At 43.9% G+C, this 13,645-nt stretch overlaps 1 protein-coding gene across 4 annotated transcripts in view; it reads right to left on the reverse strand.

Annotated features, from left to right (window-relative positions):
- Positions 1–13,645, reverse strand: part of LOC133127769 (zinc finger protein 521-like) — a 171,889-nt gene that overhangs the window by 134,044 nt on the left and 24,200 nt on the right. The gene's annotated exons all lie outside the window — the stretch shown is intronic.

Below are 13,645 nucleotides of genomic sequence, written 5' to 3' on the forward strand. Positions count from 1 at the left end.
AAATGTATGCAAAACTTACACGTACACGTAGATGCATCCCACAGTGATAGCTGAAGAACATCAGAAGGTTCCAAAGCCGTGCAGTAATAATTATGTTAATGGCATAAATTCAGTCAGCCAGCCCCCTAGATGCAACTTAAAGTACTTTGGGGAAACATACAGTATATATTAAAATAAAATGAGTATACACTTTCAGTTCAAATTTCACCACCCTCTCCCATAAATGGTCAATGCTCAACTTTCCTTCATATGGGATGGATGTTGTTCATATAAGGCTCACCACCGGAATGATCTGAGATTTGTATAAACCTGGAATAAATCCACCATTCCTGAGAGAATATTTGGGTAGGCCCTTGACTGGCCCTGCTCCACTGCGGCTATAGCTGTGCTGTCCTGCAGCCAGCTGTGCAGCTCCTGGTGGCTTCCCTCCATGGAAGGGTTGCCTCGAGGACAGATAAACCTGTATACGGGTCACTCTTTCCACTGAAAGCTCAGCACGTCCGACACTGAACACTGACACTGCCCTCGCCAGTCCGAACAGAACTGATGATGACTCGGTGGGTTTTAGTGTGCTAGGTTCTACTTTCAGAGCCTCTTCACCATGTGCTTCCTCTTTCTGTGGGGCATGGGCCGGAGAATATAAACAAAAATTAGCTCTGTAATATAATCCATCCATCCATCCATTATCTGAACCCGCTTATCCTGAACAGGGTCGCAGGGGGGCTGGAGCCTATCCCAGCATACATTGGGCGAAAGGCAGGAATACACCCTGGACAGGTCGCCAGTCCATCTGAGGGCACACACACACCATTCACTCACACACTCATACCTACGGGCAATTTAGTCTCTCCAATCAGCCTAACATGCATGTCTTTGGACTGTGGGAGGAAACCGGAGTACCCGGGGGAAACCCACGCAGACACGGGGAGAACATGCAAACTCCGCACAGAGAGGCCCCGGCCGACGGGGATTTGAACCCAGGACCTCCTTGCTGTGAGGCGGCAGTGCTACCCACTGCACCATCCGTGCCGCCTTGTAATATCATCTGTATAAGATATTAATCTCTGTTTTCTTATTGTTTAATGTTCTGTGTTTTGGTTTTCTGGATTGTTAACAATATTCATGAAGAGGTGTGGTTCAAGACACAACATCCATAAATGGTACGGTTTTGTACACTGGAAGATCCTGATACTAATTGGTACAAGTTAAGGAAGTAAGAAAGGCAGACCAATTTCCAGAACTAAAGGGAAAGGGCATTGAATGTCTGTGGACCAGTGGTCGCCAGGGCCGTAGGGTGTGCTGGTTTTTGGTTTTGCCTTAATATCAGGAATTCAGACCAAAGATACCAGGTGAGGTGAGTTAACTGTGTAATTAACTGCTTTAATTGATCAATTAAGTGCTGAGTAACAACAAAAGCCAGCACACCCTGCGGCTCTCCAGGACCAGGAGTGACGACCACTGCTGTGGACAGATATTTTGAATGGAAAAGCACCAATCAGCCGCAGAAATGGAAACAACAGGTCAGCTCAGCACCCTCCCCCATCCACCAATATGGAAAACATCAAACGACCACAACCACACCTGGTTTGAGGACATTCTTTCTCAATCAGAAAGAGGAGAAAAAAAGCAGGGTAGATATTAATGGTTCTGAAAACCTTGAGCCAAGAATGAGTGCTGGAGCAGTTCTCTTCTCTGACTCATTTTCCACTCAGACATGCCCATTTTGGGTTTAGAAGCCACGTCTCCACACACTAATTTTCATCTGAAAAAAGAAGGCCGCCTGCAAAGGCCTATTGTGCATCGCAAAACGCAGCACCAGAGATCTCCGCTGATAATCAAACTACTCTGTAAAACATAAATCGATGGTACATTTTGTCATTTATGGGTTTGTTTATCTATTTCAGAGACTGCCCTTGTCACTGATGACTTAAAGCACATTACTTTCGTCCTTTGAGGGATGGAAAAACTGCAACAAAATACTCCCTCTAACTTGTTCCGCACACACAGCTATGTTCAAATGTCTTCATTACACAACATCTTACTAACACTAAATCTCAACTCTCATGCAACCAGGGCCATCTCCTGAGCTCAAAATTGGTGGGGCCCAAAACTTTCCTTTAAAGTAAGAATTTATCTCAAACCGTTTTAATTCATTTCTCTTGACTAAAAAGTGTGTCAATGATAGGACTAATCAATTAGCAAGTAACACACATCTGCTTTGTATTAAATGGTAGATTCAGTGTATCCATTAAAAGTTTTAATCACTGAGTAATCACTAAATCAAATGTTTTCCCCATTCTTATGTGAACTTTAACTGAAGCTCCTGACCTGTATCTACATGGTTGTGTGCATTGCACTGCTGCCACACAATTGGCTGATTAGATAATCACATGAATAAGTAGGTGTAATAAAGTAAAAATGTTCCTAATAAAGTGCTCGGTGAGTGCATGTCATTCCATCACTTCCTGTTTCACTAAAGTATAAAAATGAGGTAACAAGCAATTCCCTTTGTCAACCATTATCATTGGAAAATCCAAAGAACTGTCAGATTTCAGAAAACACAGATGGTAATTGACCATCACAAGTCAGGTAAAGGGTACCAAGAAATACATAAACTGTTAAACATACTACATTAGCTACATAAGGACAGGGCATAACACATATGGAATGGTTGCAAACTTGCCAGGAAGAGGATGCAAGTGCATATTATCCCCACGGATAGTAAGAAAGGTGGTGAGGGAGGCCATAAGAAACCAAAGGATCACAGTTTAAGAATTGCAGAGATTGGTTGTGTCAAGTCTAAGAAAAATCATAAAATGGCACCTTCATACCAATAAATTCTTTGGAAGGGTGGCATGAAGGCAGCCCTTACTGAGTACAAGAAAACAGCATCTTAAGTTTCAAAAACCTCATTGGAATTATGACTGAGTGCTACGGTCAGATGAGACCAAAATTGAACGTTTTGGCCATACACACCAACAACATGTTTGGTGGCAAAATTGAACGCATACAAGGAGAAGCACCTCATATCTACTGTCAAATGTGGGTCATTGATGTTTTGCAGCCAGTGGTCCAGGGGCACTAATTAAGATCAATGGCATAATTAATTCAACAAAGTACCAGAAAATCTGGTTGCCTCTGCCAGGAAGCTGAGTCTTGGTCAGCAGGAAAATGACTCCAAACATACTTCAAAATCCACACAGAAATAAACAGAAAAAACAACAACCATGTTCTGCAATGGCCATCTCAGACTCCAGACTTAAATCTCATAAAAAACCTGTGGTCTGAACTGAAGAGGGGGGCATCACAAGGATATCAATGATTCTGAAAAGTTCTACATGGAAGAATTTTTGACCAGTCCAAATGTGTTCGCTAACTCTATTACAAATTACAAGAAAAGAGTCATGCCAGTCATCTTTGACAGGGGTGTTTGCACAAAGTATTAAACCACGGGTGCCAATAATTGTGGAACCTGTTTTTTGGGGAAATAGTTGTATTATTTGAAAAATGTAAGACAAGAAAATTGATTCCATTGAATCATTGATGAAGCACACTGCTTTACCAATGTTGGAAAATAAAACTTCTGTGATAACTACTATTTTCTAGGTTACACCATTTTTTGCAGATATTTATCAAGGGTCTCAATAATTCTGGAGCCCCCTGTAGTTGAACTCTGAAGACTGTTTGTAAAACTGTTGACTTGCAAAAGAATGCTTGCAAGTCAAGGTGACAGAGATAGGTTTAGGAAAATGAAGGAGATGGAGTTTGATTGAATGAAAGCCAATGTGCTGTTAACCCAAGGAGGCTTCAAGTTGGGTCAAGGGGACCTTTCCCAGAGAGACAGATACAGGGTTTGTTTCCCCTTCTTTCTAAACCCTTGGCTGGGCGACTGCCGCGGACAGACCGTGGCAAATCGACAGGGAGTGAGCGATGGGTCGCACCCCACTGGTGATGCGGAGGATGCCAGAGGCGACGTCGGCCACAGCCTCCGCCGCGACTGCCAGCCTGAAAAAGTGCTCCGATTGATTTGTCATTACTGTACAGGGGATAAATAATTAATCGTTTTAATTAAACACAATCGATATTTCCCCTCACATCAACCGACCGGAGCAAGGAGAGAGTGGAATGCGAGTTAATCTGCTGTGCGCCCCTTTCTCATTGAAGTAAGGCTGCTTTTTGCAGTCAGATTTGATCCAGAGCCTGTAGATCTCCTGGTGTCTGTTACCGTTGGTCTTTTGAAAGGATCAATTTGTGAGGACTCAGAGTACAGCAAGTACAGAGCTGCACAAACAAAGACATTCTGGGTGAAACTGTACATTGTTTGCTGAAAATATAGCCTGTGTTAAAAGAAATGTCCAAAACACAGCAATGCACAGTCAAGATCACTGTCACCCTTAGAGGTTTTTGGCTTTTGGTTTTTCATTCCCTTGTGTCAAAAGACAGTCACATTTTATTTCTGTCAATTCTATTAATATTACTTCTGTTCCCTATTACCATTTTTTTTATAAGTATTTTTTGACTCCAAGTTTACATTTTCAAAACAACAGGACTCTATGTGGAACTGTGAATACATTTTTCATTGCTTTGACAAAAATGCATTCAATGGACACAATTTTAAAAAGATCTTGCATTAATTTCTCAGTCAGGCTCAACCACCAAACAAGCAGTACATTTTTATAGCCAACTGTTTGCACACACTATTTCAGAACTGATGCATATTAGCTCAAGACCTAACATATAGTCTAAAATTCAAGGGGATAGAAATTTGTTAAACCACAAATACTATAGTGAAATGCATTCAAAACCCCCCCAAAAATGTCATAATATTTATGGAAACAAAGTGCTGATTGAAGTTGATGCAGATGTGTGAATCGGTTATTGAATAGAACAATCACAGCTCATTCAGTTAGAGACCTATCCATGTGTCTTTGGAATTATTTATTTCAAGATGGACCTGGGCAGAAATACAAAAGTAGGTGAAAGAGGAAGACGAATGGCTGGATGTTGGAGGGGGAGAGGGGTATGAATTTTTGGTGTCATTCAGCATAGAGGACCGATGCCGGATGCCTGGCTATCTCAGCTGATGATTGCCAGGGATAGATCAGGCATGCACAGAGGCTCTTTCCCCAATGTATAGCTCGAGATGACATATGGTGTGATGTTGACGAGAACATATGGCCAAATGAAGTAGACCAAGCAGAAGATGAGTTCACTACATCTACATTGTATTGTATCATCAACAAACTACATCCATTTTTATTGTATTAGAGTAATGGAATTTTGCTTTCTCATGTTCATTTGCAATGGCTGTTTGCCAATAAAACCTTTACTGCTGTATTTATATGACTTGTCCCTGTTGCATATACTGTGGTACATTCCATATAGTCTCAGAAATAAAGTCACAGTGGAGGTACTTTTTCATTCTTCAAGGATCACATTTCCCAAATGTACCCTGAAAGTACAGTTCTCTGTGGGTACAAATTACCTATTTTCCAAGCAAAATAGGTACAAATTAATTATATGTTGCTGGCTAGGGGTACAATTGTACCTATAAGTACTGCCCCAGCAACAAGCTTTTGGTACCTCACTTTTCATACCTTTTCTGAGAGTGTACAAGATGTGCCATAAAAAAATAAAAACACTATGAATCAAAGAACAAATACTTTAACTAATTACAAAAACAAAAGAAAAACAAGAGAGAAAATTTTACTTGGTACTTGCATTTATAGTCACTGGTTGTTACTGTTTTTTTAGATCATTGTGTTATGATTGGCACAGTATTCTTTTGGAAGAAAACTAGTGCTGGTGTTATTTTGAGCTGTGTTTCAGTGTTTTGGTAATTTTGGAGCATTTTGGGCATGAAATGAACAATTGTGCCAAGCTGCATCTTGGTGCAGAGAGTTGTGTGAAGAGTTTTGAAAAAGTGAAGTCAATACTGAAGAATGCCTTTCAGCAATTGTAAAAAAAAAGCCAACTGCACAAAAAGGCTGATCCAATGTTTCTCTCTGATAAAGGACTACTAGACTTTCATTTGAAATGAAAAGGCAATAAGGCAATTATTTTATTTCTCATAATTTGGCTAAATTAAATTCATTACATTATTAACATTATTTTGTTAGATGTAACAAGGGGTGGAGCTATTTTATCTCTTCCGTGTTCCATTACATTGTACAAGCCATTGTCTGTATGTGTGTGTGTGTGTGTGTGTGTGTGTGTGCATGAATTTTGGTTATTCTGTCAGTATTTGTCAGCAACCAACTTCATCAATATTCCACTACATTGTAACCTTACGAGGAAAAAAAAAAAGAAGAAGGTGTTTGAAATAATTTGATCTCTTTGGTCCAAAAGAGGCGGAAACACCCCCAGGAAAGTGGGGAGCTTGCGTCTGCTGCACATTTGCATGCAGCCGGTGCAGCAAACATTTCCATAATCGCCCGTTCCTGAGCACCGTACCCAGGTTTCGAGGTGCGGCGAGCTGTCAGGAGTCAATGAGGAACAAAGACTTTCCCTGAGCCAAAGCACAGGCCCTGACTGGCATGAGAAACAGGCGCTCTCATAAAATAAAGGTACGAAAAGTGCCTGAAAAGGTACAAATGCTTGACGTTGGTGCGGTAACCCTATAGGTACATAAAATTGTACCCTCAGCCAGCAATGAGCAATTTATTAGGTAGACCTGTACACCAAGTTTTTAATGCAATTATTTCATCAGCCAATCATGCCACACACACTGAAGAGGTAGGCTGTGTTTTGTGCAGAGGGATATGTGTTGTGTAATTTGTCTTGGTATCGGTAATCTGTTTTTGTGTTATGTGATATGATATCTAATTAATAAAGTTATTTAAAAAGCGGAAGAAGAGGTGGATATCCCACCTCTCCTTATCTGCGGCCTCCGAGCCTGCCCCGCGTCGTCGCACAATAGACCCTAAACTATTCCGCAAATTGAGCCGTAATTACTACATTTGACTGCTCTACAAAATCAGCGTCAAATAGGCAACATCTGGCATACCACTCCCCCCCCACCCCAGCAACCCCCCGCTTTCTGTCTGCAAGCAGCTGTTATTGCTAGCTGGTTAGCCCCCTGTTTTATTGAGGACGTTTCAAACCGGGCACGGGTCGCGCAAACGCGCAGGTGAGCCGCTCGGCTTCGGCAAATGTTTGTTCGGAAACCGAGGCAGCGTTCAACCTCCATCGTGGCTCTTACCAGGTCCACCTCGCCCGTTCCATCTTAGCAAGCCCTTAAAATCAGTTCCTCCGTTCCATCTCCGCACACACGGCCTACGTAGGCTAGCGAGAGTTCCATTTACCGCAAGAATTCACGCGAGTTAGCAGCTAAACGTTTCCGACGCCGAATCGCGGGTTCCTCGGCTCTTCGTGGACGACGCCGGCTCTGATGGCTAAGACGGCGAGAGACGTCTATTATTTAACCGTTTTTCACATTCGCAGGCACGTGCCTGGGGAAAGCTCCCGGTTTATCACGTTCCGCAAATGAAACAGGCAGACGCAGACTGATTAAGATTTAATACCCGGTTCCTCTGTTTTCCTCTGAAAGGCGCGACGGCGCTAACGTCTGAGAACGCCGACAAAGAGCAGCGAGGGGGGGGGGGGAACCCGGCTGTGCGGAACGCGAGGCCGCGAGTCGCCGTCCTTCTCTCACGTATTCATATTTAAATGCTGACTGAAATGAGATTTAACAGGGGGTGGCAGAGAGGGAGGCTGCAGAGGGAGGGAGGGGGCGGGGGGGGTCGGCAAAGAAGTGATACATGCTCCCATGTTCACCCGACGTGTCCGATACCCCTGTAATTGGACTAAATGACATGCCAGGAAAGGAACCATATCATCAGATTGCCTGAATGACAATGGCGGGAGCTTCGCGGCTGGAAGCCTGCCGTCGGAGCGGACCGCAGTTCGAACGCCGCCCGCCCCCCCCGTCATTTTGACGGGTGGGGAGAAACCCATTTGGGTTTGCGGGGAGATTTCGCGGGGGAGAGAGGCACTGGTGGGTCAGCTGCCCGAGATATCCCGCTGAAGAAGGATATGGATACCGCTATCAGAATAAACACTAAAAACAGCATGGAGTTCCAGCCTCGAGCAATGAATTACGCTGAAGCTTCATCACCGAAAAGCAAATGGTGTGTGTGTGTGTGTGTGTGTTTGTGGTGTGGGAGTGTGCGTGTGTGCGTGCATATGTGTGTTTGTGTGTGTGTGAACATGCATGTGTGTGTGTGTGTGTGTGTGTGGGAGGGTGCATGTGTGCATGCGTATGTTTGTGTATGTTTGTGTGTGTGTGAGAACATGTATGTGTGTGTATGTGTATGAGTGTGTGTGCATGCATATGTTTGTGTGTGTGAGTGTACATGCATATGTTTGTGTGTGTGTGTGTGTGAGTGTACATGCATATGTTTGTGTGTGTGTGTGTGTGTGTGTGACTGCATGCGTGTGGTCGATGAGGGGGAGCATTGGGGGAAGAGGGGATGCACTAGAAGGGCAGCAAATAGCCATTCAGTTTGCCACCACCAGCCAAGATTCAGGAGCGCAGTCAAATAGGCTCCCCGCTCATCTCCCCAAACTGCTGTGCTGCACTGACAAAGCCCAATAAATACTTTATACAGTGCATAATGTGAGATATGAAGCTTCAGGGAGAGGAAGGGAAGTCCTGTGGGGTGCATCTGCTTTGAATTCATAATGACACTTATGCTATCATTACCAGCCTGGCTATAGGAGAAAAAAATAAAACCTAAAAAAGCACACACACCACAGACACACGCACACACACAGACATGCACAGACACACACACATACACACGCAGACACACGCACACCAACACCACAAACACACACGCACTCACACAGGCACTATCACACGAGACAATGGGGTAAGGCATGTCTCGGGTTTAACACCCCCGTCCCTTACCCCTCCCCCACTGGAACGGATCCTTCAGGTTTTCCACGCCGTACAGATGTGGGTTCGTAACCTCCGCGTCCAAATCGAACCCAGTGTGACCCGCCCCAAACTGACGTTCTTGTTTGAATCTTTATCCACGAGTGATAAGGATAGGCTCAGCAAAGCTACAGCTGAATTCCTCTAAGTTACAAATGGAAGCAACGGCAGACCCTAAAGACAGCATGGCTGAATGAACACGAAGTCATTTACATCAAGTAAAACAGGAAGTAAGACAATAAAATAATAGTTTCTGGAACTGCTGTGGACCTGGTCCTATAGCTGCGGGATCAAGACGTAAACAAAGGGAAAAAATAATAGTATGAAATTCCATTGGAAATAATTACTCTGTTCTGCTGTCTCCACATGCATTTTTATTATTATTGCAGTTACAGAACCATTTCAGGTTACTAACCCTCATATGGACACAGGAGTAAATACATTTTTACATGCTCCGCAAAATAAATACTTGCTTCCCACAAAGCAGAGAGAAGTAACAGCTTTAGAAATGTGAAATTAGAGTTGTGGTACATCTGTACCTGCTTAATGGCAGGGTATTTATTTTAGCTGTACAGAGTAGGATGCTAGCTGTGTGAGTTTGTGTGTCTGTCTGTGTGCATGTGTGTCCATTTGTATGTGTGTGTGTCAGTTTGTGTGCATCTGTGTGTGTGTGTGTGTATTTGTGTGATCTACCTGGGGACCATGATGTCATTACACATCCACCAAGAGGGGACATAGAAACCAAGAGGAGACATTTTCTGTGTATGTCTGTGTCTGAGTTTGTTTGCATGTGTCTTTGAATGTGTCTTTGTGTGTGTGTGAGAGTGTGTGTATCCATAAGTGGTTGCGTGTGCATGTGTGTCTGTGTGTATGTGTGTTTGTGCGCTTGTCTCTACACGCTGCTGCTACACCCCAAAGCTCAGAAAGCTCTCATCTCCACAGGCCCCGCACACGGAAAGCAAACTCTTTGGAAGAAACGAAAAAAAAAAGTTGCAACACGCAACCTTTCAGTTAGAACTCAGCAATGATCAAAGCCAAACACCATCAAATAACAACAATGCGCAGAGAGGGCTTATGATTAAAGCACAAAGGTAGCGCATATGCACCGCTCCAAAAGCGTCTGCTGTGGAAAACACAGTACACTGGGACACGAAGGCTCAAAGAGGCAAATATTTGCCAGAGACTTACGATTTATACCTTCATAATTCATTTCTTTATTTGCAAAAACGTCAATCTGGGGGGCGGAGATGGGGGTGGTGGTTGTGAGGGGGGGGCGGTGTTTTGTTTAAGCTTGGGCACAGAAACAGCAAAAGGCACTTATTTAAAGGTCAACCCACAGAGGGTTCAAATAACAGGCCCCCCTAACCCCCAGGAGAAGTAGAAAGTTTTTTTTTTGAAGGACAAAACAAGAATAGGTGTTGCTCCAGGGACAGTCATTTTAATACAAGACTGCCCGCTGACTGACAGGCAACAGAGAATAGCATCTCTTCAAATGAAAAACAGAGTCATCGTCGGTCTGATGTCACCCCATATTGCCCTTTAAATGTAATTATGAAATTATACAACACTATTCAAAGGACAAACACATCTGAAGTACAGTATACATATGATTTATTAAGCGCAATGTTGTTCCCTGCTGTATAATCCAGCTATGCCAGCTTAACCAGCTTGAAAATTGAGCTGGTCAAACTGGTCATAAGCCGATCTAGCTGGGTATAAGCTGGTCAACAAGCATGGTCAAGCTGGTCATAAAGCTGGTCTAGCTGGGCATGAGCTGGTAGCTCATCTGAGCTGCAGTTTCTAAACATAGCTTGAGCTGGTAAAACCATGTGAAGTTGGGAGCTGGTCTGAACTGGTGAACCAGCTTCCAGCTGTTTCAAAACCTAGCTTGAACTGTTTTATTTTTTTTCAGCACGGCTGCCAATATTTTCCTGAGTCATCCTAATCCTGCTGGGGACTACAAAAAGGGGACACAAGTTAAGGTAGCAAAGAGTCTAGCTGGATGAGGTCCCAAAAACGGGGGGCGGCATACAGGATTAAAACACACAGACTGAATTTATACAAATGGCTGGCCTGTGAAAGGAAAGTCTGACTGTATGGAAAAACCAAAAAAATATGCAGTATATTTCATCCAAAGCAAGTAATGCACTATGGAAGGATCCTGAAGATGAATTCACAGAAGAATTACAGGGGTATGCACTGACTGAGCACCCTTCCCCTGTCCCTATCAGATGATGACCTTGCAAATAGCGCTTATCGCTAACGTTCTCTTTAAAGCGCAAAATATACATTTTACCAGTAGCTTCTCTATAACCGGTATCCAGAAAGGCAAGTGCTGCACTGTGAAATTCAACTCAGCGAAAGCGCTTGGCTGGACATAGGAAGTGACCTAAGGCTCACATGGTCCCAGACGTGCACGCTACGTCTAGCTCGACAATTTCAAATAACACTGAGATACTGTCCGGCGAGCTACCCAGCCACCCAAAGTAAACGACCCGGAGCCCCTCGGAAAAGCCGGGCGTGAAACGGAAACAGAAAACGAGGAAGACGACATCGATATTTAAGAGCGCAGACCGACGGGAGCGCGCCGCGTCTCCTCTCGCCGAAGACCCGTCTCCGGCTGCGGCGGGTTGCTGATGTGTACAATAAAATCGGATCCCAAGACGTTCGCAGTCAGGAGGTGGGGGTGGGAGGGGGGGGGGGGGGAGGGAGGCTGGCTCCTTCCCTGAAGCCCCTCCGCCCCAGGCTGTCTCAAAGGATACTCCGCTGGGAAATGCCTGTAGCTTCTCACAGACACTTGACTGCCCACAGTCCCACATTAGCGCGATCAATAGGGCCGATTGCATTGGGGACACAAGATAATCTATACCTCTCTCTCCTTCTCTCTCTCTCTCTCTCTCTCTCTCTCTCTCCATCTCTCTCCCTCTCCCTCTCTTGGCGCACTGCAGTAGTGAAAACTAAAGTGGATGAAAGGTGTTACCCTTGACAGACTGGGATGGAATAACTCCGCTCATTGATTGGGAGACATGTTACTTCGCGTTCGTCCTGCGCCGCCATGTTCTGCCGGGGAGAGGGAACCGAACAGCTGAAGAGCCTGTACCAATCGCAATAAATCACACTTTTCGGGATTAAACCCAAGAGAAGGTTGTCACCAGGCCTCCCTTATTGTTCACACTTTCAAGCGGGAGTCCGAAACACAGGTATCGGAACAGAACAGGCCCCGTAACATAACTAATTTCGCGAATAACATCCAGAACTATCTTTTGAAAAGTACGCGAATACCAAAGGCGAATTTGCTCTTTGTGCGTTTCACCCAAGCAGGTGTTCCGTCTAATTGCTGAATTTATTTTAACAGAAGGTCCATCTGTAAGGCCCTTCCTTGATTTATGGCGCCGTAAATCACCAGAAACCGTCTCAAATTGACAACCGAGGATGCCGAAAAATAATAAATCACAATGAGCGTTTGAAATTAGGAGCCGGGTAAACGAAGAAAGAACAAATTTTTGTTATTTTCTTTTCTTAATATTACAAACACGATCGGGGGGGGGGCCTCTTGCACAAAATCTCCATGGGAATTTTGCTTCCCCCCCCTCCTGTTTCTTCAGGTGGTCCCGCTCAAACGGGATCTCCTGGCAACAAGCAATTTAGAGTTATACTCGGCCTCCACTGTGAAACTGACATTACAATAGGGCTGCTGTAACAACAGGAAGCCCACTACATAGTTAATCAGCACCATACCAAGAAAACACAATCTGTGAAAGGCGCAAATTATGTTCATTATTAACGTCGCCGCGGTATCGTTCTGGATCGTGCTTTTGTGAGCGAGACAGCCCAATGTTTTGCGCGCTACTAGTCCACTTCACACCTCCTACCTTCGATATACTGTAGAGACCGGTGATTGTCAAAGTGCGCTCACCAACTTACTAAAGCAGGTATGTATCAGTATTATGGATATATTTATTGGTAGTTGAGAAGTGAAATGAAACAAAATGGCAACAGACTCCTGGATATAGTGCATGCGGTATGCAGTTGATGTAAGGGGCACTCACATGGTGTGCCACAGTTCCACTTGTGAGCCTGAATATGATTCTGTTTTCTTATTTTTAGTTCATTGAAGGGCGAAATTATGCATGTACACTTGAGCACTTTATTAGGAACATTTTTGCTTGATTACACATACGTATTCATGCGGTTATTCAATCAGCCAATGGTGTGGCAGCAGTGTAATGCATACAGTCAGGAGCTTCAGTTGATGTTCACATCAACCATCAGAATGGGGAAAAAATTTGATCTAAGTGACTTTGACCGTGGAATGATTGTTGTTTGATGGTGGTTTGAGTATCTCAGAAACTGCTGATCTCCTGGGATTTTCACGCACACTAGTCTCTAGAGTTTGCAAAGAATGGTGCAGAAAACAAAGAAAGCTGTTCTGCGGACAGAAACGCCTTGTTAATGAGCGATATCAGAGGAGAATAGCCAGACTGGTCATGCAGAAGAGTATATCTGAACACACAACGCATCATAACTCTAAGTGGATAGGCTACAGCAATAGAAGTCTAAAAAATAAATGCCTAATAAACTGCTTGGTGAGTGTAAAAACAATGTCTTTGTACTAGAATGGGTGTATTATTTAAGATGGTGCAGACAAGACCATCTGTTTTTTTTGTTATGACTTTGTAAGGGGAAAAAACCCCTATGGTTCAAATA

The sequence above is a fragment of the Conger conger genome, chromosome 4 (genome assembly GCF_963514075.1).
Source record: "Conger conger chromosome 4, fConCon1.1, whole genome shotgun sequence".
NCBI classification, from domain to species: domain Eukaryota; kingdom Metazoa; phylum Chordata; class Actinopteri; order Anguilliformes; family Congridae; genus Conger; species Conger conger.